Source organism: Amborella trichopoda, chromosome 12, assembly GCF_054954075.1.
Source record: "Amborella trichopoda isolate Santa Cruz 75 chromosome 12, AtrichopodaSantaCruz75HAP2 v2.0, whole genome shotgun sequence".
In the NCBI taxonomy this organism is placed as follows: Eukaryota; Viridiplantae; Streptophyta; class Magnoliopsida; order Amborellales; family Amborellaceae; genus Amborella; species Amborella trichopoda.
In genome coordinates this window covers 14,329,628-14,353,105 of record NC_142347.1, presented here as the reverse complement: position 1 = coordinate 14,353,105, position 23,478 = coordinate 14,329,628, and the positions used below count along the sequence as shown (strand labels likewise).

General features: G+C 38.8%; 1 protein-coding gene across 4 annotated transcripts in view; it reads right to left on the bottom strand.

Annotated features, from left to right (window-relative positions):
- The window catches only part of LOC18424632 (alpha-L-fucosidase 2), a 41,834-nt gene that overhangs the window by 16,806 nt on the left and 1,550 nt on the right, over window positions 1-23,478 (bottom strand). The gene's annotated exons all lie outside the window — the stretch shown is intronic.

The following is a 23,478-nucleotide window of genomic DNA, read 5'->3' as shown; positions in this document are numbered from 1 at the left end:
AGCTAGCAAGGGCACATGTAGGAAATAATGTATCTGCCTGCTCCAAGCAAGAGGCTCGCCAAAGCTTTACACAAAATCCTATGTAAGGCCCTCACGAAATTGAGCTCCAGAAGCCAAGTAGACTGATATAAGACATTGCCAGAAACCTTGTGGGCACATCATACAATGTTTTGCAGTACGACGGGAGGTACACTATACTTGTTCATGTCAGTGGAGAAACCATGCTTCTATTAGAAGAACAAAATCCCTCTATTGAGGGTCAATGTCCACCGCCAAATGAGCAAAGAAGACCAAGATAGGGGCAGAATTCTTTAGAAGATTCTCTTTGTGCTGCTATTTAGACCATAAACCCCTTCATATGGAAATATTTTTCAGAATTGAAGAGGAAAGGCATTGCGGGACAAGAAAGCAGTGGGGAAGAATTCTCTTCTCTTTGATAAGGCCGCTTAGCTTTTTTGGGGGTTGACTTGCATTCCAAGAAAACCAATGTGGGAGTATTTGGGTTTCTTATCTTGTAGGGATTAGGTATCCCACATTGTAGAGGAGTGAATCCTAGGTTTTAGGAAACTCTCACCTATTTTGTGAGGACGTAAAACCTTGGTTATAGGAATCATTATCTTCACATATTATCTTCGCATATCTAGCCATCTCAAGGGTATGATATGAGGGGATGATATTCATCTCTTTTATGGAAAGGTAGAGAGGGCTCCATGTGTGTCTTCTTGTGGATTTTGTTCTCTTTATAAAAGGGGTGTAATGTAGATAAGAGTCTTGGGAAGTGCGCACAAGGAGTAGAAAGATTCTGAGAGTAGAAAGATTTGGTGATGAGAGAAAAAGTGTAGAGAGAGGCTTGTATCAGATTGAGTTTGTGTGTATAGTTCTCTCAGGTAAGAGTTATCGTGTATTTTCTTTTCTGTTGCATAATGGCAAAGACCATCGACCATCTTTGCCAACAAATGTAATCACATCTATGGACGGACCACATAAATTCTTGTGTTCTTCATTCTTGCTTTGCAACTAATGCATGTGTTTTCTTGCTTGAACCTCTTCTTCCTTTCCGCACTCCTAGCCTTGTCTCTCCCTCTCCTTTTAAAAGAGAGGATTTTTACCAAGAAATAGGCTTTGGTGGTTTTGATCTTGACTTCAATTAGCAACAAGGGAGGAAACCCTAGTCCTTTTGATAGAGCATCTCTCAATGGACTCCTCAATAGCTTGAAAAGAAGACACCAACCTTCTTTTGCCATTTAATCCCTCTTTCTTCACAATGTGATAATTCATCTTTTGCATAACAAGATGAGCTTTGGGACTATACTTTTGCCACTAAGGGTTAGATGGCTGTTTTTGAGGGGACCAGCCTTTTGTTCTTTTAAAGACTCGCTCACCAAGAAGCCAATTGTTTTATGGTTGAAAGTCTAGCCTTTACAACAATGTGGAGGTTCGATATCTCTAGGGAACAACAATGCAAGCACTTATACCTCGAAACCCAATTCCATTTCGCTCATTTCCCTCTTCATGGTATCTACCAACCAATTGCCGTTATGGAACCCATTTTCAGGTTCCCCATTCAGCTTTTCTTCCCAAGGATGCCAGACTCTACTTAGGGCGACTACCAACTCAAGGGGAATTTCTTTCTCTTTGATGCTTTCATCATCTTTGAGGTAGAGCTTCGTGTCAGCATAAAGTGCCTCCCCATGATTGAAAGGGCTTTTATTGGTGCATGCCCTCTTTTACTCCCTTTTCTAGCAAAATTTGAAGCACTGATGGGGTGCAAGGGATGACTTCTTTAATGATGTGGAGCTACCTTAGTCGGATTTAGAGTGAGATGGGGCTTTGTGCCCCTAGCCCTCATTTCTTCACTAGGGCTGTATAGAGGACCAAGCATGGTAACGGGGAAGCATATGTATGAGGTCTGTGGTGGAAGATGTGTGGAGTTGTAGCTGGTAGATCATGCTCATTTCAAGTAGTGATTCGACCTATATTGTAAACCACTTGCATGGAACAAGATCCTTCAGCCAAGATTGTTCATACTTCAAATAACAACACAATGACACCGCCATTGTCACTAAGCCTGCACACCCTAAGGTTTTGATGATTTAGTGACCTAAGGCCTCAAAACGCAATGGCTTGACACCCTTGCATGATGCTATTGTCTTCATGAGCTCAATAACTTAGGCATCTCTTTGGTCTTGTAAAAGTGTGTGAAGCATTTCTCTTTCATATGCTTCCAAGATGTGATAGACCTTAGGATAGCATACCAAGAAAAGGATGTACCAATAAGAGTCCCCACAAATTGCCCAGCAAGGGATGTTCGTTCTTGGCGGCATCTCCACATGCCACTATAGAATGAGCAACATGCAGTTGTAGACATCCACTGTCATCAAATTTGGCAAACCCAGGTATCCTGGGGGACGGGAGTATGCTCTACATGTATGGATAGATCTTCCATAAGCAGCCAGTAACCTGACACAAGAAACTTTTAAGTTCCTTGGCGCTTGCATGACCATATGTTGCACCATTTCTGCTATGATCACTTGGTTATTGGTTGGTGGAATGGCATTCAAAGAGGATGGTTTATTAGTGATATTTGTCTGACCTTGAGCATTAGAAGGGGTAGATGCTTTTGCTTCGAAAGCATTCATATGCTCGCTCTAAGCACAGTTATCTCAACCTCCTCCTAGGCTATAGCTGCCTTCATTTCACCATCCTGTGAGATAGAAGTGCTCTTTAACTCAGTGAATTGTTCCTCGAAAGAGAGTTCAACTCCTGGCACCATGACCTTTGCCAACTTTGTGCGGACGCACAAGATGAGCTAACTTCACTCTTCTGAAAAGACATACTCCAGATCTTATTCCGACCAGCTGAGGGGTGAGAGTCCTCATTAGAAGAGGGTATTTCTGAGTCATATCCTTGGTACAAGGTTCTCAGTCATAGGGTATGTTGGCTCAGACCAAAGATAACGATGTAATCACATGTCTAGTTACAAGACCTTTTGAGAGGATTTTAGCCACCTTATTTGCAATCAATAATCCATGCGAATGGAGAGGTTGAGGAAGATGTTGTATATAGAATTATAACTAGGTAGGCTAATCAGAGATGCGTTTCCGGAGTTTTATGAGACTATCGCATACCAATCAAACTAAAGAGGAAGTTCTATAGTATGGCTGTAAGACCAACCATGCGTCATGCGTTGGAATGTTAGTTAACCAAGAAACAACCTATCCATGGAATGAGTGTAGCTACGATGAGGATATTGAGATGGATGAATGATAATACAAGAAAGGATAGAATTCAAAATGAAACCATCCGAGAGAATTTATGGGTGGCTCCAGTAAGCGACAAGACAAGAGAAAATAGACTCAGGTGGGCAAGCCATGTGTAGCGTCGATCTAGAACAACACCAGTGAGAAGGGGCGATTTGTCCAAGTAGAAGGCTCTAAAAAGGTAAGGGGGGAAGTCCCAAAAAGACATGGATGGAAGCTTGAGAAGAGATATGGTGACTTATGGTTTGACTGAGGGAATGACCCTTGTTAAAGGAGAATGGCAGAACATGATTCATTTAGCCGACCCCACTCAGATGATGAGGATGATGATGATTATGAAGCCTTAATGGCTTTTCTCCCTTATCTTTTGAAAGACTTACATTGGGGACAAGGTCAATGAGATTCTATCATTTCTCAGGTTAGAAACAATCGGCATTTGTTGCTCTTCTTTGTCTTGCTTGGCTAATTTGCCTCCAGCCTTCTTAGGCTTTGGCTTTTGCCTATTTTGCTCTTCCTTAGTAATGTGTATCATATTACAAGTTAGTACTTGTGGAATTGTTTCTTTGTCATTCAATGCTCTTAGTTGCCAATTTGTTTGGCACACAATTCGGGGTCTTGATGTAGCATGATTTGGCTTCTCAGAAATACTATCATGATAAGCCCAACTTTATTGCTATCAATGACCACATTCTTACTTTTTGCCAAATGACATTTTTGGATTGCACGGCCCTCCAAATCCTTAGAAGCATCATTTTTTATAGATTAGTTCCTGTTTTGGTAACATCGAGGGAAGGCACTGCTTAACATGTACATGGCTTATTGGCCATCCGGTGTTTGCATGATCTACCCACGGTCAACTTTTAAATGGATCTGTGGCTAATTGCAGCCAACTTCGACTATGGAAGTTTAACCTAGACGGCCAACACCAATAAATGGGCTTCTTGCCCCTAGACCTATGGATATTATGTCCATATTTGTGGCTGGTTTTACAGTTTAGTGGTGCAAATCTGTTTATCAAACCATATGGGCAGAATTCCATCTTCCATTGTTGATTCGATTACTTCAAATAAAAAAGAATCCTTAGTTCATCAAGGGAACAATTTTCTAACCTTTTGCTGATATCAGGGGAGGGCGGGCATTCTCAAAAACTTATGCACCTTTCATGTGTTATCGGGCTCTACTATGCTAATGGCGGCTATAAATCATGAATGCTAAAAGGGCTTCAAAGTTACCCAATCTTCAACAAAGCAGTTCTCCTTTGAGTCCTTGATTTGATGAGGGATACTAGAGCGCACCCCTTTGCACAGTTTCAGGGTTTGCACTGTTGGGTTTTGTGGCCTCTAAAGGCCTAAAGATCTTGTATAAATGATACTTTACAGTGCCATATGTACTCCAGTGGGAATGCGAGTATTGACTGACCATGGGTTCGACGCTTTAGAGCCCTATAATGTTTTATACATGTGGCATCACTGAGAAAGGTTTACAGTGCGACATCCCCTTGTTGAGGTCAAAGAGATGCCCAGGGATGATGTTTGTAGACCAGGAGAACGGTGTGGTCTCCAGTATGCAACTGTAGGCCTATAAGAGCAAGGGCCAAAGCCTCAAAAAACTTTCACACGGCATATACACATGACAGCCGCATTAGTAAGAAGCAGCCCTATAAGAGACAAAAATACATGTGCATAGAGAGAGCCTCATTTGCACTATGATGACAAATGCTAGAATTTCTCTTAAGGGGAGGGGTGGGAGGGCAGAAATCCATATTCCAAGATCATGGTTCCACCGTTTATTGACCAACTTTGATGAGCCAATCATAAGCCCCTGCATTGAGACTATGGGTCATATGCCTTTGTTGGATTGGATGAAAAAACAGTAGTGGATCATGGATATTGGGTCAAGTGAAGTGCCCTTATTGCCGCTAATTTTGACCCATTGGTACCAGTCTACTTCTAATTTTATTTTTCTAGTGTTACATGTATTTTTGTGATTTCTACAAATTTTTTAGAATTTTAAAAATTTATTTTTACCGTAAAATCCTTCAAAATGGTATTTTCATAATTTCTTAAATTTAGAGGGCCACATGTGGGGCCTAGGATCCAGCCCCACATGTGTGCCACCCATGGGTGGGATGTGGGCCATTGTGGGGACCACTTAATCTCTCTTGGGTGGTACACCCACTTTCTTTTATTTTTGTGAGATATTTTTTTTAAGGCCATTTAGGGGGATCTTTTAAATATTAAAAGATTGTTTTAATTGGAAGTTTGGTTTGACCAAAACACTAATTATTTTGACTTCCTATAGACTTTGGAAAGATATTAGAAAGTTTTGAATTGGTTATAATTATAATTTAAATAAAAGTTGGACTTGGGTAAAATTATAAAGAGATAAGGTTCCAAATTTCCACCCAAAATCATGATGGCTGATTTGTGGGATGGATAACTCAGATTTAATCTCTCTCACCCCACAGATTTATTAATATCCTAATAGTCAAGCTGGGTAAATTAAATTAAGCATACTTTGAAAGAATCTTATTGCAAGTGGGAAAAAGATTTCTTTCTATATAAAATCATTTGAACCCCTCTCAAATCATGACAAAAATCTCCCTCTCTCTCTCCATGCCTAATTTTTCCCTTATTTTTTTTGCCATTTCAACCTCTCTTCTTGCTTCTCATCTTGTAACATCAGCCATAGGAGAAAAAGAAGAGGTGGTGCATGAAACCCTAGATTAGGGGTTTGTTGTATTTTGTAGAAGAGAAGTGGTATAGCCAGCCAAGAGAGAAATAAACCCTCAAGCCTAGCCTTAATTTATTCCTATAGGGTTTCTACAAACTTTAGTTGAGCGTTTGACCTCTCTAAAGCCCTAGATTGCAAGGTATTGCCTAAAAAGATTTCATGTCTCAGAAATTCCAGCAAGACCTAAAAGCTAAAAGTGCACCATTGGTTAAGGAATCGGATTTGGGGTGTATCAAACTCTACGGGGGTGGTTCCAGGCAATATCTAGTAAGTCTTCCCGGTTGATTTAATTATTTTCAGTCATATTTTATATCTTTCTATGAATTTTTAGGAACATATATTATACTTAAAATTACAATGAAAATTTGGTTTTTACTCTAGGGTGGTGTTTCTTTTTTTAGGCAGTAAAAGTAAAGGCCCTAGGTTGTATTTAGGGTTTTAATTTTGAATTGCAGAAGCACATAGTGGCCCATGTAAGTGGAATTCAGGTTTACTGCATAACAGAAAAGGACAAAAATTTTAATTTGCTATCTTGAACACCTTTCATAAACATCCGAAATCATGAGTTCTGGATCAATTATAATGCCCTGCTGCCTCAGAAGCCGCCAAAACTCATGCATGGAAATACTTCCAACAATTCCCATTGTTTCTTTTTGGAAGCACAGAGGGTCACTAACAAGCTTGTGCCCATCCCTTAGCAATTGTTTTGGGGTGTAGAGCCCATAAAATTTTGGGCATTAGACATAACTATTATGTTGGGAAGGCCTATCCTCGGACGAAAGTTGATATGAGCTACCGGACTGAGATTTACACCCACTTGTGTTAGAATATATCCTCTTCAAGCCATAAGATGAACAAGGAGGTCCTTTACACAATAAAAACTTGGGAAAATTACAAAGAAAAACCCAAGACCCAACTTTCTTTACAACCTACCCCAAACCCATTTTTTTATCGTAACTTTAACCCCAAAGCAAACTTTTTTAGCAAATACCCTCCAATCAAAAAGTTATAGTGTTTAGGACCAAAATGCCCTCTCGCACTTCTAACACCAACTGCTTAACTTTTCCCATAACACACAAAAAGACGGTTCGACAGTATAAACAAGCAGTCTAGCAATATCCCAAAGCGGTCCGGCACTGCCAAAGAACGATCTGACAATAGACCCATTCGGTCCAGCACTTCCGAAGAGCAGTCCGGCAACAGACCCTTGCGGTCTGGCAATTGGCCCAAAGTGCAGTCCGGCAATGTCCCCACTCAGTCTGGTACATAGTGGACTCAGTCCGACACAATGTGGACTCGATCTGGCATTCTTTCTAATCGTTGAGCATCTTACGGGGATGTGGCGTCATCGTTTACAGACAAGGGCATTTTTCTCAAGAAACAAATGACTTTTTTATTGGGGGGTATTTGCTAGAAAAGTTTGTTTTGGGGTAAAAGTTGTGACAAAAAGATTGATTGGGGGGACGTTGTCTACAAACTTCAAGTTGGGGGGTGTATTAGCAATTTTCCCTAAAAACTATCCTCAAAGGCATTGAGACTATGTTGTTCATTTTCAAGCCATTTTGAAATTGGTTGGGCCCGCATGTGGCCAAGATCTGCCAATGATCCTTGGCTATGCAATTGACAATCTTCGAGACTGTGTCTGAGATGTGAGGAAGATGAAGAGTCCCAAGTATTGGCACTTATCCCCATATTACAACCATGTGGTGATCTAGCCTTGGCCTCTGTGGCCGAGATTTCAGCATATTGGGCTTCCATGATTGGTCAGGCTATTAGCGGATGCCTAATCATCTCTTAGCATAACATCCCTCATAGGTCCTCCGCAAGGTCTAGGAATGAGCGTGATCATAATAGTGACCAGGTCCATCATCTCGTCATCTTCACCTCATGAGTTGGGTCTTTACACCCCAAAGTGTTTTTTGACATTAATGCTATGGGCCAAGACAAGGAAGGATAAAATTAGGGAATGAATACATCCAAGGGGGGTGGCCCCAATACGGGAGAAGATGGGAGAAAGTACACTTAGATGGGCTAGCCATATGCATCGTTGACCTAGAACAACACCAGTTATAAGTGGCCATAGGGTTCAACCAGTGTCTTAAAATGATGGATGTGGACCCGATGCGGCGATGTGGCTCGATGGGTCCAGATGCAGGCACAACACCCCAATGCGGTTAATAAATATAAAAAATTCCAATCTCAAAAAATAGGCTAATGCATGGAAGAAAATATGGAGGTGGTTTATGTGATAGTAGGTATTTAATTTATTCAATAACTCCAATATGATCAGCTGTCGGAGACTTGAAATCCAAGAAACTTGAAAGTAACTTTATAGAAGACATCATGTTATCATAAACATCTAAAAAACCATAATTGCAATTGCAAACTTTAAGTTGCAATCTCCAAAGATACAAACAAGCACTAAAAGTCTATGACAAAATGTAGAAGACGATAGACTTCAAAAGATAATATAATCAGTTGAGAACTCTCAACTCTCAAGTATCAATCTCAAATCTCAAACAGACAAGTCATCTAGTGAGTCTCCACGTGCATGTGCATCTCTAACATCTAAGTGCGAAAAATATAGAGGCATTATCATCATATCATCATCATCATCAAAAAATTAATGAATTCCATAGACTTTCATCAGACCATCCATGCCAAAGTCACCCCATACTTCACTCACCCTTCTCTCCCTGAAATCAAAATTTTATTAAATCAAATACAATATCCATTAAAAAGGCTCCCAGAACTCATGTAATGTAGGAAGCTTACGTCCTAGACCAAATTAACCAATTGCCTGAACCAGATCTGCAAAATTATCCAGGGTTACAGTACTGAAAGGAATGCTTGCTATATAAAACCACTTTGCAGAGTACTTACATAGCTTTTTCATCTCTTCTTTCTTGTGGCAATTTTCATGAAAGGTGTGGCTATGTAGAACTCAAGATAATAAATTAAAAACTTTTCATTTTTTTTTAGCATTCCATATACTTGAATTCCACTTATATGGGCCACTATACACTGTTGTAAATCAAGACTAAAACTCTAATACAACCTAGGACCTCTAATTTTATTGTCAAAATAAATAAACACTATCCAGAAGCAATAACCAATCTTCCACTATAATTTTAAGTACAAAATATGTTCTTGAAAATTCACAGAAAAATATAAAATATGACTGAAATATAATTAAATCAACCGGGAAAATTTTCTAGAAGATGCCTGGAGTCACCCCCATAGAGCTTGATACACAACACAACCGATTCCCTACCCGATAAAGTGCACTATTAATCAGTGTTTCAAAAAGCATTAAGCGGCACCTAAGCAGTCGAGGGGGGTACAGGCTGCCCAGACGAGTGCCCAGAACCTGAACGGCTTAGTAAAAAAAAAAATTTTTTTGAAGTTTAAAAAAAATGACTCAAAATGACCTAAAAATGGTCTCAACGAGCGGCATTTCCACCGCTGGGTAGGGTGCAAGCCCTAGGTGACCTAGGCGGGTTCAGGCGGGCGCCTAGGTGGGTTCCCGGGAGCCTAGGCGGGCACCCGAGGATACCCGCCTAATTTGGCCGCCTAGGCCTGGGCGATGCGCCCAGGTCTTCTGGACTGCCTAGGCGGCCACCCAGGCGCTAGGCGGTCCGCTTTTTGAAACACTGCTATTAATCCTTTTGATCTTACTGGTATTTTTGAAATAGAGAAGCTTTTCAGGCAATACCTTTCAATCTAGGGCTTTAGAGAGGTCAAAAACTCAATTAGGGTTGGTAGAAAGCCTATAGGAATAAATTACGGTTGAACTTGAGAACTAATTTCACTCTAGACTGCACATACCTCTTCTTCCTTCAAAAATCAGCAAATCCTAGCCCTAGGGTTTCACATGCCACCATCTATTTTGCTTTCTCTTTAGATGCCATAACAAGAAAAAGAAGAAGAGAGGGTGGTGTGCCAAAAAACAATAAGGGAGAGAGACTTATTTGGGCAGTGAGAGAGAGATATACATGCTATGGCATAAGAGAGGTGAGTCAGAATTTGAGAGAGAGGTTCAAATAGCTTTGTATAAAAATAAATCTTTCTCCCACTTCGAATAAGATTCCTTCTAAATATGCCTTATCTAATTTACCCAGCTTGACCATTAAGATATTACGAAATCTGTGCAGTGAGAGATTAAACTTGAGTCATCCATCCCACAAATCAGCCATTATGATTTTGGGTAGAAATTAGGAACCTTATCCTCTTATAATTTGAACCAAATCCAACTTCTATGTAAATTAGAATTATAATCAATCCAAAACTTCCTAATGTCTTTCCAAATATGTAGGAAGTCAAAATAATTAGAGTATTGGTCAAACCAAACACCTAATTAAAACAATTGTTTAATATTTAAAAGCTTCCCTTAAAATAGCCTTGAATAAAAAAAAAAGATGTCACATAAATAAAAGAAAGGGGGCATGCCACCCAAGAGGGACTAAGTGATCCTCACAATGGCCCACATCCAGCTCATTGGTGGCACACATGTGGGGCTGGATCCTGGCCCCACATGTGCCCTTCCAAATCTTAGACTACAAAAATTCCCGTTTTGAAAGATTTTACTGCAAAAACAAATTTTTAAAATTCCAAATAAATTTGCTCAAATCACAAAAACATTTCTAATACCATAAATAAAATACTTAGAAGTGGACTGGTACTAATGGGTCGAAATTAGAGACAATAAGGGCATTCAAATTGATCTAATAACCATAATCCACTATTGTTTCTTATCCAACCCAATAAAAAACCATGACCCATAGTCTCAATACCGGGCCTCATGATTGGCTCATCAAAGTTGGTAAATAAACTGTGGAACCATGATCCTAGAATATGGATTTCAGTCACCCACTTTAAGAGCATGTTTGGCACTTGTCACTACTGTGCAAAAGGGCTCTCTTTATGCGTATGTACACGTGTCCCTTTAAAGGGATGTTTCCCAGTAATGCAGCTTTCATATATACATGTCGTACGAAAGTTTGTTGGGGCTTTGACACTTGCTATCACAGGCCTACAACCGCACACAGTAGACCACACAGTTTTTCTAGCCTACAAACATCATCTATGGGCATTTCTCCAACCTCAACAAGGGATGACCCATTGTAAAACCTTCTCAGTAGTGCTACATGCCTAAGGGTAAGGTTTTGGATATAACAAGACCATAAACTTCCAAACCCATGCTCACTGAACATACACACTCCACTGAAGTGCACAATCCACTATAAAGTATCATTTTTATAATGCTTGAAAAAAACCATTTGCCACGAATCCTTACATCAAAGGATCTGCTAACATAGCCTCTATCAGAAGATAAACAATCTCAATCTCTCCTACTTGAATCTCATTGCGAATGTGGTAGTAGCACAGCTTATAATCTCTTGTGAAACCTAGGCTCTTTTGTTACACAAATAATTGCTTGGTTATCGCAGAAGATTCTAACACAGGCACTTCACTGGATCAAATTTAAGTTGATTACGGAGCTTCTTTAACCAAACTGCTTCTTTAACCACGAGACAATAAGCTACATACTAATTACCCAAAAAACAAGTCACATACTCTGATTCCATAGTCGAGAGTGAAATAATATCATGTTTCTTTGAGCACCAAGAAACAGCACCACCAGCAAGAGTGAAGATATATCTAGATGTTGACTTCATTTCATCTAGATCGCCATAATCGTCCGCATCTGAATATCCTTGTATCTACATATCTGAGTCTTCTCCATAAGGCCATAAAGGTACTTATTGAGTATGCACACTTAGGTTTTCCTTTCCATTTTCTATGAAGCCCTGTAGATGTTTCATATAAATTTCTTCTTATAGTTCCCCATTCAGAAATGCAGTCCTAATATCCATCTAGTGGAGTTCAAAGTCAAAATGGGCTACTAGGGCTTTTAGGATTCTAATGCAGGAGAAGTTTGCTACAGAGGAGAGTGTCTCATCATAATCTATTCCTTCTTTATGGGTAAACCCTTTAGTAACCAATTTGGCTTTGTATTTCTCCAACTTCCCTTCCGAGTTCAATTTCTTCTTAGAAATCCACTTGCAGCTTATGGTACTATCATGAGGTAATTTCACTAGTTCCCAAACACCGTTTTGTTTAATCACGTTAAAGTCATCAATCATGGCTACTTCCCATATGCCTTTTCATGACAGCTTATGGCTTTTTAGTGGGAACTGGTTCGCATAGGGATTCTTCTTTAATTCTCTCATATTATCTCCTAAGTAGGTGAAGAATTCTGGTTTTCTTCTAATTCAGTTACTTCTTCTAGGACGAAGTAGTTTGAGATCTAGGGCCTGATTCATGTCACTCTGTATCTCATAAAAAGATTCTTCTTCAATTCTCTCATATTATCTCCTAGGTAGGTGAAGAATTCTGGTTTTCTTCTAATTCAGTTACTTCTTCTAGGACGAAGTGTTTTGGAATTTAGGGTCTGATTCGTGTCACTCTTTATCTCATAAAACTCGGCTCAAGGAAATGGGCAACCCTACTCTCAAGGACCTCCCTTGTGTTAGGATTATAAAAATGGTATTCCTTACCATGTGGTGGGTATCTTATAAAGATGGACTTAACAGTTTTATGATTTAACTTTTCTATTTTGATGGGGTATAAGGACTTGGACAGAGCATCCCCACACTCTGAGGTGATCAAGGGCCTGAGCATGACCAGTGAAAATCTCATGAGGAGTTAGTGGGACCGCTTTTGTAGGAGTCCAATTAAGGGTATAGCTAATTTCAAAACAACTTCTCCTAAAAAATCTAGAGAGAGTTTACGATGGCCCATCATGCTCCTAATCATTTTCATCAAGGTCCTATTTTCCACTTCTTAGCTACTCCATTTTACTGAGGAGTGTATGGCTTAGTATACTGATGTATATTACCATGCTCCATACATAATTCTTTAAAGAGTTGTGAGGAATATTCTCCACCCCTATCAGATCTAAGGACTTCAATTGTCTGGTTCGTTTGCGTTTCTACCTCGGATTTATACTCTTTGAAATGGTCTAGGCGTTCAAATTTTTTACTTAACATGTAGTCATGGCCAAAATGGGAGTGATCATCAACAAAAGTGATAAACTACCTCTAGCAGCCTTTAGTGGCCACATTCATAGGTCCACAAGTATCACTATGGAAAACTTCGAATACGCCAGTAGCTCTCTAAGCTTCCACAAAGGATTTCTTAACTAACTTTCCTTGAACGCATGATTCACAAACTTTGCTTAAGTTTCCATTTAGATTTTTTAATAAGCCTTCTCGCTTTAATCTCTCCATCCTTTTAGGATTTATAAGCCCCAGCCTCATGTGCCATATATACGTATCATCATCATTATAACACGAGACATAAGAAATGGAATACTTTATTACAGCTAAAAAGAGACAATCTATAAGATGACGATACATGACCAATCAGTGTTCCAAAAAGTGAACTGCCCAGCGACAGGGCGGCCACCTGGGCACATCCCAAGCCTAGGCGCCCTAGAAAAGCGGCGGTCCCTGAGTGTCCGCCTAGGTCAAGCGCCCCGCCCAAAGGCGGAAAATGCTTTCGGTGGGGGCATTTTTTGTCCATGTTTTATACTAAAGGGCCAAAAATGGGGGTTTAGGTCCATTTGAAACTTAAAATTTATTAGAGCCCATTTTAGAGAGAGAAAGCCCACAAAAAAACTAGTTTTTTGGTGATTTCTTTAGAATCGAAGATGAGAAATTGATCAAAACATCACCCATTGATATTAGATTTAATTTTTTATGTTTTATAAATCTATTGAGGGGGTTTTTAGAAGATTTTGACTCCTTAGAAGAATCTTTGAGGTGGAAGTTTGGAGATTGAGCAATCAAACTCAAAGTCAGTGATTTTTTTTTATTGCTTGTATAAATTGCATTATTTTGAGATGTCTTCTTCGAAATCTAATAGGAGTGGTGATCTCGGTTGGAAATATGGCTACAACCCAAATCCTAATAATAATTTGCATAAGATGCAATTTTTGTGAGAATGATACAGAAGGAGGTATAAACCAGTTCAAGAAACATCTTGCCAATATCAAGGGGGATGTTGCCCCATATAAAAAGACTTATGATGCTATTAAAGAGGAAATAACCAATTTTTTGAATATGGTAAACATGAAAAAAGATGAGAGATTTACCTCCATAGCAGAGATTAGGTCTGGGGTTCGGGTCAATTATGACGATGATGAGGATAGTGATGAGGATGGGATTGGGGAGTCAAGAGGTAGAAGTAGAACAATCCATTATTAGGGGAAGGGGAAACAGAAAGGGAGCTGTAATTGCTTCTGGTTTGGGTTCTGGTTCTGAGAGTAAGAAGCATTGGGTTAAAGGCCTTATGGATAGTTTTTTACCTCGGCCTGACTTTGAGGTTGCAGGAGAGAAACTAAAAAAGCAAACCACCATTGAAAATAGAATGAAGGAAGAGAGAGATAAAGCTGCTTATTATCTTGCTACATGGTTTTATGAGGCGGGCATTCCTTTCAATACTGTTCGCTTAAGCATCTTCTAGTCGCGGTAGAGGCAATTGGCCAATTTGGGCCTGGGATAAAAACCCCAACCCCATATGAGCTTTCAGAGCCTCTTTTGAAAAAGGCCGTGAGTGTCACGAAGGAAGATATAAAAGTTAAGAAGGACGCATGGGCTTAATATATGATTTCTATTATGACTGATACTTGGAGTGATAGGAAAAGAAGAAGTCAGATGAATTTACTTGTGAATTGTCCTTTAGGGACTGTTTTTTTTAGGTCTATTGATGCCTCTGATCATATCCATGATGCCCATGACATATTCCACGTTTTAGAGAAGGGAATCAAGGAGGTTGGGGAGCATCATGTTGTATAGGTTGTCACAGACAATGCTGCTCCTAATGTTGCTGCAACTAATTTGTTGTGCATAACTTATCCTAGAATCTTTTGGACACCATGTGCAGCACATTGTATAGACCTCATGCTTGAGGCTCTTGGCAGTTAACCACGATATCAGGTGCAGTGAAGAAGGCAAAGTCAGTTACAAATTTTATTTATGGCCACCATCTCACCCTCAGCATAATGCGTAGATGTACAAAGAAGAAAGAGATTGTCAAGCCTGGGGTCACGAGATTTGTGACCTGGTACTTATGCCTAGATAGCATACATTCGAGAAGAGTGCAATTGAGGTTTACCTCAGATGACTAGAGAGCATGCAAGTGGTACAAGGATCAGGTTGGGAATAAGGTGAGAGATATTATCCTTTCTAAGGCTTTTCGGCGAAGGGTGAATGGCGTTCTTAAGGTATTTTTTCCTCTTGTCAAAGCCCTTCGCATGGTTGATAGTGACAAGCCTTCTATGAGCCATATATATGAGGCTATAGAGAAATGCAAAAGAGAGATAGCCCAAAATTTTGATATGAGAACTACTACAAGATTGTTTATGAGATTATTGATGAGAAGTGGGATAGACAGCAGCAGCGGCCATTGCATGCTGCTGGTTATTATTTGAACCCCGCTTTTTTTTATGTTGACAAGGGTATATACACAAATGACACAATTATGACTGGATTTAATAAGTGTGAAGATGCGCTAGTTCCTGATCTTGATATCTAGGATTTTATATGCGTTGATGAGCTGATAAATTACAAGTGCTCATTAAAGTCTTCTGGGAGTCCAACAACGATGAGGCAAAGGACAAAAATTGATCCAGGTAATAATAATATTCTTAAGTTCATCAAGTTCAAGTAATCAAGTTTCATTTTTATAATTCTATTATTTATTTATGATTTTATTCTATATCTTTGCAACCAATTGGTGGTAGTTCTCCAAATTTACAAAAGTTGGACATTCGGATCTTAAACCTAACCACTTCTTCATCCGATTGTGAGCGCAACTGGAGTACTTTTGAAGGGGTAAGGCCATAAGGGTAATTTGTATAATTGTATTAATAATACATGAATCATAGATTTTAATTAGTTACATTTGATTTTGTTAGATTCATACAAAGAGAAGGAACAAGCTTGAATCAAAGAGGCTCAATGACCTAGTCTATATCAAGTATAATCGATTCTTGAACGACAGGTTTGCTAAGAGAGATAAGAGAGACCCCATCAGATCAAAAAATATAGACAATGCTATGGAGTTGATGATGATGATGAGGTCAAGGGGCATGAAAGATTGACATGGGAAATGGTCATGGATGCTTCAGGCACATCAGCTGACCCTCCTAGGGCCACTAGATCTTTTACACAGAGAATGAGGGTGGAGGAGGAAGATGAGGAAGAAGAAGCAGATTCAGAAAAGATGGAGGAGGACGACCAATATGTCAAGGAGGGTGACGACTCCAACGAGTATGATGTCAATGCAGCTGACCCTAATTTTTCTGATGATGATTGATGAATGTTGAATAATTATTAAACTTTGAACTTTGATTGAACTATGAATGATAAATTTTAAGTTTTAATTGGATATAGATTATTGATCGACTTATGGCTATGTTTATGGAATGTGTGCTAATGTGTAGTATACTTTCAATTATGATGTGCCTTAAATACCTAATTCGTATATTTTATACAATATATAACTGTAGAATCCTTTTTGGATTCAACTGGGCGACCCAAGTTCTGGGCGCCCGCCTAGGCGCTGGGCGGCATGGACCCCCAGACCGCCTAGAACCCGCCTAGCGCTTTTTGAAACTATGTGACCAATTCATTCAAGTATTTCACTTGTACCTTATTACTAGTGAAAATGGTGGAGTAGCTTGCCTTAGCAAATCTAGTGATTGAAATCAAACTCTTCCATGCCTCGGAATCATAGAGTTTTCTTTAGGACCATGCTTTTGCCATTTTCAAGTTGAAGGACGAAATCTCCAATACCTAGAATTGCAGTCTTTTGATTCCCACCCATATAGATATACTGATCCCCAGGGGCAACAGGCTTATAATATTTATATCCATCCTTGGTGTTTGACACATGAGCAGTGGATCTTGAGTCAAAACACCATGACCCTACCTTAGGGTCAGCTAGCACGGTCTCAAGGACCACACAAGCATGGTCCCTATCGCCCTTGGGATTCGTATTCTTGGATGCTTTACAACATGTCGCAATGTGCCCAAATTTTGTTTTAGTCATAACATTGGGTATTCCTTAAATCCTTCATTTTCTTAGGCCCATTATTCCCTTTTGATTCTCATTGGTTTTGTTCTTATTCTTGCCCTTGCCCTTCTTCTTCTTGAATGAACTCGAGTTGGGTTTAAGGTTTTCCATGAGTTATTCAAGGATGAAGCATCACGAGTCAATCTCCTTTCTTCTTCGACTTTAAGCTTGGTGATGATCTCGTCCAACTTCGGCGTGCTCTCTCTCACGATGAGGGCCGCAATGAAGCTTTCCCATGAGCTTGACATAGAATTCAGCAACTGACAAATTTGCATGTTTTTGTTCGGCTTAACTTATGCAGCCTCGAATTCGCGAACTAAAGCTCTGAACTGCTGTATATATTTTGTTAATTTGCCTCCTTCCTTCATCTTTAAATCTAAATATTGTTTCCTAGACATTGTTTTTCTTGTAAGAGAACGGGTGCCATAATCAGCCTTAAGTCGTTCACGAATCTCCTTTGAAGTCTTCAAGGGCTCATACCCAAAAGCATGGCTGTCATCCATAGCCATAAGTAGAATATGCTTTGCTAGGGTGTTTTTGCACTCCCATGGAGCATAAGCATCCCTTATGGATGGCCTTTTATAAACATTACCTCTTGGTGCAGGTGGGGGATTATCAGTAAGCATCTGGCTAAGTCCTTCTTTGAAATGGACATAGCTTACCTTTCTCTTCCAACTAGCATAGTTCTTCCCATCAAATCTTTCAGACTTAATTAACACAACCAAAAAGCTTTTTGATGTCATTTTCCTAAACTCAAAAATAAAATAAAATTCCCAGAAAATGACTGTAAAATATAGAGGCTTTGATACCAATGAAAAGTGTAGCTATGTAAAACTCAAGATAATAAATTCATTTTTTTTAATATTCAGTATACCTGAATTCCACTTACATGGGCCACTATACACTGTTGTAAATCAAAATTAAAACCTTAAATACAACATAGGACCTTTACTTTTATTGCCAAAACTAACAAACACCATCCAAGAGAAATAACTAATCTTCCACTATAATTTTAAGTACAAAATATGTTTTTGAAAATTCACAGAGAAATATAAAATATGACAGAATATAATTAAATCAACCAAAAAGACTTACTAGATGATGTTTGGAGTCACCTCCACAGGGCTTGATACACCCCACACCCAATTCCCAACCCAATGGCGCACTTTTAATCCTTTGGATCTTACTGGAATTTATGAGATAGGGAAGTTTTTCAAACAATACCTTTCAATCTAGGGCTTTAGAGAGATCATACTCAACTAGGATCTGTAGAAACTCTATAGGAACAAATTAGGGTTGAACTTGAGAATTACTTTCACTCTAGGCTGCATATACCTCGTTTTCCTTCAAAAATCAACAAACCCTAGTCCTAGGGTTTCATGTGCTACCATCTATTTTCCTTTCTCTTTAAGAGTCATCACAAGTAAAAGAAGAAGAGAGGGCGGCGTGCCTTAAAACAATAAGGTAGCAAGACTTATTTTAACTGTGAGAGACAGAGATATGTTTTGACATGAGAGAGAGAAATGTGTCATAATTTGAGAGAGGTTCAAATAGCTTTTATATTGAAAGAAATCTTTCTCCCACTTGGACTAGGATTCCTTCTAAGTATGCCTTATCTAATTTACGTAGCTTGACCATTAGGATATTAGGAAATCTGTTGGGTGAGAGAAATTAAATCTGAGTCACCCATCCCACAAATTATCCATTACGATTTTGGGTGAAAGTTAAGAACCTTATCCCCTTATAATTTGACCAAAGTCCAACTTCTATTTAAATTAGAATTATTACCAATCCAAAACTTCCTAATATCTTTCCAAAATCCATAGAAAATAATTAGAGTTTTGTTCAAACCAAACTCCTAATTAAAACAATCTTTTAATATTTAAAAGATTCCCATTAAATAACTTTTAATAAAAAAAAGATGTCACATAAATAAAAGAAAAAGGGCGTGCCACCCAAGAGAGATTAAGTGGTCCCCACAATGGCCCACATCCCACCATGGATGGCACACAAGTGGGGATGGATCCTGGTCCCACATGTGCCCTTCCAAATTTTAGAAATTATAAAAATTCCTTTTTGAAGAATTTTACAGCAAAAATAAATTTTTTAAATTTCAAATAAATTTGTAAAAATCACAAAAATATTTTTAATATAAAAAATACAATATTTAAAAGTGGACTGGTACTAATGGGTGAAAATTAGAGATGCTCATGTACAAGTGTCCCTTTAAAGGGCTACTTCCCAATAATGCAGTTGTTATGTGTACATGCCTTGTGAAAGTTTGTTAAGGCTTTGGCCTTTGCTCTCACAGGCCTACAACCACACATAGGAAACCACACAATTCTCTGGGCTTATATACATCATCGATATGCATCTCTCCAACCTCAACAAGGGATAATCCACTGTAAACCCTTACCAATAGTACTACATGCCCCGGGGTAAGGGTTTTGGACATAACCAGGGCTATAAACCACCCAACCCATGGTCAGTCAACACACACACTCCCACTGAATGTATATTCCACTATAAAGTATCATTTTTACAATATCTCCAAGCCTTTAAAGGCCACAAAACCCAACATTGCAATTGTGTCACCCACCCCCCCCGTCTCCCGAACCACAATTTCGGGGTTGGTGCAAAATGCATCCATTGGCCCCTTAGGCACAGATTTTTTTATGGATACTACCACCAATATTTATAACCCTCTCCCTTAGAGTCACCCTTTGCCTCATACCAACTTCTGAAAAGTCTTCATTATCATTAAATAATTGAATTTGATCCATTACATCCCTTTGTTTCATTACCTTCTTCTTCTTTTCTTTGTCTCTTAAGCTATTCATGTATTCTCTAACCTCACTTTTAATCTCTTTAGTTGCTTGTGGCCATTGCACTTTCCCAGTAACGCCGGTTAGGTGTTCTTTTGTCAGAAAATACCCCTATATAAATATTTCCACAGCGTACAAATACAACACTTCCGATCTTTTGGATTTTGAGGTTTGTGCATGTCCTAGCCGGATCCTTGTCATTCGAAGATTGTGAAGACATTGCCCCCTAAAAAAGTGTTAAGAAATGAACACTTACCACTTAATCGAAAAAAATTTCAATATCTTCTTAGCCCTTGAAACCCTCAATGTGTTGAAATATCTATGCCCAAACGTCTTCAAATCAATGCCCAATAATCCCAAAAGACAACGCAACCAAGATCCAAAACAATCCAATGATTTTCAACAAAAATAAATAAAAAATCGGCCAACAACTGTTATGGCAAGTTTTTTAGTATGTGTTGGGGGGGAGGGGGGTATTACCTTATACATATCTATGCCCAAACGTCTTCAAATCAATGCCCAAGCTAATCCCAAAAGACAACACAACCAAGATCCAAAACAATCCAATGATTTTCAACAAAAAAAAAAAAAAATCAGCCAACAATCGCTATGGCTGGTTTTTGAGTTTATGTTGGGGGGAGGGGGGTATTACCTTATTGGCCATGCTCGTGGGCATTATTTTTGTCCATGAGCATAGGCAGTGTATGTGGGCACATAGTATCGGGATGCACCGCATACATGTGCGGCCCGAGGCAATGTGCCCCAGGCTATATAGCGCATTATGCGGTCGCATTTTAAAACACTACATTCAAGTGGAAGGCTCTAAAAGGGGAAGGGGAAGAACCAATAGGACATGGATGGAAGAGGTGACAAGATATATGGTGACTAATTGTCTGACTGGGACATGGCCATTGACAGGTCAGGAATGGCATAATAGGATTTGTGCAGCCAGCCTCAAATAGTTGGGAAAAAGCTCTAATGATAATGACGATGATGATGATGAGAATACTAAGGCATTCAACCTTAGGTACAACAACATCTGGAGTTGAAATAGATACAGCGATCAGGTTCGAATCAGATTCGAGATCGAGACTAGGGAATTATGACATGCAAAAAGCTCCTTAAGATAGGGGTCACCATCTATATACCTTGTAATCGAGGGATCTCAAACCTAATATGTTGGGGAGCTCAATCCGAACTTCATTGGTTAAATGATAAATTGTAGAGGAGCGAGTTGCTTCTAGTTAAAAATCGAGGGCCCCGTGAGCACTCAACAACATGGCAGTAGTATAGTATATACAACTATAACATATCACACAATTATACAATTCTATATTGCTATATTATCACAAAACTATACCACTGCTAGGCTATACTGCTTTAGTATACAGTACAATAACACAGTGCTATACTACACTATACTTCTATTTATAGACTAAAATGCTAGGGAATCTAGATCCCCCATGTAACTTAAAACCACAATTCCTAATAGGAAGGATCGAGATTCCAAATTTTAAGAATCATGGAGGAGTGAGATCCCCTTCCAAGAGTGCAGAATCAGGACTCCAGAGTGTAATTGATACCATGATAGGTGGACCCCGGTAACTACATGTTGAAATCACCCCATTCAGCAAAGGGAAGGTCGATGGTTCCCACCATGAAAGAAGAGATAAATGACTTGGTGCTTGTGGTCACAATTTTTGGACCACAAATGGACCAAGAATATAGAGCATATGAAGCGAGAAAGACCAAGAACCAGAGATTTTCATTGATGTAAACTGCTCCAGAGTGGAGTCCCCAAAAATAAGTTCGCTAAAAATGTAGATCTAAGCCTTAAACGAAATTTAAATAAAGATATACACATTGAACAGGCCACACCTTTTTTTGAGATTTTATTTTATTTCCACGGAAATTAGTCCCAAGGCACTCGTAGATGCTGTGTTCATTGTATCTGATATGTTGCTAAATTAGAACAACTCCGCTACATTAATTATTTTAACAAAAAGTCGAAGATTAAATCGAAAAAGAAAATGGAAGTATACACATCTTGGGCATATTGCCAGGTATACAATGCTTCTTGCTGGTTTTCTCCTCCTTTTTTCTCATTCTTCTTCGAATTTCTGATTCTCTTGCTATCTTTCTTCAATTGAAAAATGCTGTAGTTCTCAAGGCCTCTTCTTTTCTAGCTATCTTATAATATCCTTTTATTTGAGAACTTTCTTTATGTTTGTTTGTAGGACTCAAATTCATATAGAGTGGGAATAGTTGATAGCAATTATGGGTGAGTTGGCTTACAGCCAACAACCCACAATTGATTGAATTAATATCATGCTGAAACTTATTAAAAGTATATGAAAATCTCACAGAATCCCTTTAAGAAACATGTGCCATATTTGGCTGTTTGTTGCAAATATTAATTTTACCCTTGTTCACGCTTGACTGCAATTACAGATTGAGGCTGAATCGAGTTTGGATTAAATCCATATGCAAATTTTGTTATGGCAACTATGATTTTCATCTCTATTGAACAAGTATGAGCTTATTTCAAGCATTGGATATGTTCTTGATGATTTGGAGCCCCTTCCACGTTTAACTGGGGCTAGATTCTTTGAGCCCTTCTGAAGTACTTTTTAAGCTCAAGGCTCAAGGGTGATTCAAAACCCACCAAAACAATTCTGGTTCATGCACATCGTTATTGGGTGCTGTAATTTTAGAGTGTCGATTCATCTATTTATTCTGCCCTCAGAGGCTTGGACATTTGGTCTTCCAGAATCTCCATCTTGTTCTTACATTACATCTTAGGTATATTTTTGGGGGTTATATAACCCATACAAACATTTCTACCCATGAACTTCCCAATACTGCAACCTTAATGATTTTACCCAATTAATGGATATCGATTTTTAGTAAATGATGGAAAATAGCCTTAAAATAAAGAAGCTCTAAACATAACCCACCTTTTGAGATGAAATGCATTCAAGATTTCTACAAATGAAAGACTAGTTTTGTAGTTCATATCCAAGAGTAAGAACATAAGCGCCAATGTTCAGTGTACACAACCATCATGGAGTTAATATGCCTTTTTAAAGCATTAGAATATTCTTGACTTCTATTTCAAAGAGTCAGAATACCATGACTTCTAATAGAGTTGGCAAAAGTTTTACTTTATGATTTCCAATGCATGAAAGAAAATACTTTGTGCATTGAAACTAATACAAACGTGATGCCTTCACTTTAAGTAAATTATCAGCTCTGCAAGAATACCAAAATATCCTAATATTTAACATAATATATTGACTTCCTTCACACCAGCACAATGCCTTACTTATGCAAAACAAACAAAACCAAATGACTTCATAGATGTGAAGATACACAGCTAATTTGAGAGAACCTAGCATGCAAACATTGAGTCTTTAGGAGAGCAACATCCATATTGAGTAAACAACACCATTTCTTTACACTATAGTCTAATCTAATAATAGTGATAAACACAAATATAGATGTATTATCTCATCATG